The sequence below is a fragment of the Solanum tuberosum genome, unplaced genomic scaffold, assembly GCF_000226075.1.
Source record: "Solanum tuberosum cultivar DM 1-3 516 R44 unplaced genomic scaffold, SolTub_3.0 scf00085, whole genome shotgun sequence".
NCBI lineage: Eukaryota > Viridiplantae > Streptophyta > Magnoliopsida > Solanales > Solanaceae > Solanum > Solanum tuberosum.
The window spans coordinates 1486245-1489227 of record NW_006239014.1 but is presented as its reverse complement, the minus strand read 5'-3'; positions in this window follow the sequence as shown (position 1 = coordinate 1489227).

Below are 2983 nucleotides of genomic sequence, written 5' to 3'. Positions count from 1 at the left end.
AAATCATAACAATTAAAAGTGCATAGAGAGAGTAATAAATAGGTAATTAAATTTCAAGAAGTTTAAAATAAAAGGTTGAAAAAAAGAATTAGATAAACAACATATATTGAAAATTGAAAACATATAAATAATAAATGGGCCCAAATGAGATCAAACTTTTTGGCTAATAAAGTAGTAGGTAATTAATGGTGTTAAATTGTCCAATAATATAAATTTTAAAGGTACAACCGTAAAAGAAGAATGTACAACACTATGAATCACATATCATCCAACACTTGTCATATGCTAAGTAGTAGATATTCCCACTTATTATATATATAGTAATATAAAGGAGAAACATAGAGAAGGTAATGTGACACCTCTCTATGGCTTCCATTTCAATTTTTCTTTTTTTTGGGGTTTTGTTGAGATTTTTTTTATTTAAATTAATTATGTTATTATAAAAGTAAATCACTTAATTATTACAAATTAATATTTTATTAATGAAGAAACACTTACAACTAAGACTCTTCACATGCCAAATTATAAAAACTCTATAGCCAACAATAGTGTTTATCTTTTTTCTCAAATTTAAATATATTTTCTCCTTTAATTTATTTAATACAATTAATTAAGCCCACGTAGTTTATCAATTAATACAATTGATATGCTATATCTATATCTTCTTTACCTATGTTTTCCCATCATATTTGCTTATATATTTTTATACCATCATAACTCATAACTCATAACTCATCTACTTAATTTTCCCTATTAATTATATTTATAATTCTCGTAATTTTCAACTTTTCATAGTCATAACCACTAAATAATTAATGTAAAAGTTAAGACACCTTATGGTATTCCTTCATTTTTTTCCTATATAAATTCATTTTTTTATTTCTAAAGATTCAATTCAAAGTTACCATTTATTTTCACTATTATATTATATTCATGCTTTTGTTTGACTTGAATAACAAGAAGAAAACTCTTGAATAGTGATAGTCTTGTGAAGTGAATATCAACAAGAGCTCACACAATTATGTATTGATTTCATTTTCCTTCTATTTTTTATGATTAAAGTTGTAATGATATAAGTATTTTATTTTTTCTTTCTTTCCTTTCTTATATATTACTATGATGCCTCTTAAGTTTAATATATATAGATTTATGATTGTTGTAAGTCTATAATTTTTCTTGATTCAAAGTAGTATTTTAAAATGGAGTAGATCCTGAAGAGATATTACTTTCCTATGAATTTACCTCAATTATGATTGAAATTCGACTATAAGTACTAACCATGTTTAAATTTATAATTAATTTTCGTTTGCTCAAATCAGTAACTTAATTATGTTTTAAAGTGCTAACTACTAATCAAGTTTTAAAATTTATAACTGATTGCGTAAAAATAAATTTTAATGATTGAAATATATTTTTCATTTGATATTTATTATGTTCAAGTTCTTCGAACTATCAAGAATTATGACATGACATGAAAATTGATAAATATAAAGTAACGGGAGGGAGGGAGAGTGAGGTAATTCTAAAGAAATTATATGTGCATTAACAAACTCAAAAACCTTATCCATTCTTTAATTTTCTTTTTACTTTGACAAATAGTATATTTATGTGATTTATTTTTAATTTTTTTTATACATTGTAAGAATAAATATTGTGTTCTTTTAAAAAAATAATAAATACATCACATGTAATTTTCTTACGTTTTCCTTTGTGGAATCAAATTGTATGTCTGTGCACATTTATAAAAAGATATTATTATTTTATTTTATATAATTTTTTATGTAAGGAGAAATTCTTGAAAAATATTCAAAAACCCAACTTAGATTTATATATATTAAATATAATATTAGATAAATATATTATCATATTTATAAACACCTCTTTCATATAATAATAATATTTAATAAATTATCTATTTTATATGACCGCGCGAAGCGCGGATGAATTCACTAGTTATATTATAAGTGGAAAGCTTCCAAGTCAAAAGTTGAATTACGAAAATGTCCTTATAATGTCATAATATTGATGAACAAAAATGTAAATATAGATTAATTATTAATAAATATTATCATATTCTATGAAATGCTAGTCTTATATATTTATGAACAAAAATATAAATAATAATAATATTCTAAAATGGAAAACCCCATAATATTACTTCAAGTTTTCGGAAGTTAAAACACAACTTATGACATGAATTAATATAAATACAATGAATATTTGTATTATTAAATGATAGAAGAAAATCAAAAAAATTGCAATATTTAAACAAATCTCGTTAGATACTCCTACCGCGCAAAATTATAAAAAAAAATCAATGAATTATATTCATAAATTATCTTAAATGCTAAGTAATAGCTACAATAAAATTGTTGCAAAATTTTTGATTTCCTTCCATCATAATTAGCATAAATTAATGATGAATTTTCTACTTGATAAATTAAATTTATCTCATATAAATGAACATTTAGCATATAACTAATTCTCACTATTTGGATGAAACAATATAATATATCGTAGGTGTAAACTTACCAGGTATGTAACAAAAATTCAGCCTTTCATGTTTAAATATGAGTCATTTAGTTATTATTTCTAAAAAAAATTATTGTGCTTTTTATGTTGTGCTTCTCACATGAATGAAAGAATAAGATAATTTTGTTTGGAATGTTAAGAATATTGTCGTCACATATAGTTTCTCAAGCTTTTGGTATCTCAGTAATACTCAATAGTGTAGCAATATTTATCGTCTTCTTATTTAGCTATCTCTAGGAGGTAACCATAGAAAAGTTGGTTCAATTAATTTCTTAAATTGTATTTGTGTTATATATAACTTCTCGTGATTTTTTTCTACTAAGCGTTACATTTTAAAGTACAATTGTGTAGGAATCTTGCAGCTATCACTATGTACATATTTCAAAATGATCATGAATGTCGAAGCTTTATGACTTTGTTTTCTTTGATAATATCTCTAATTTGTTGATAA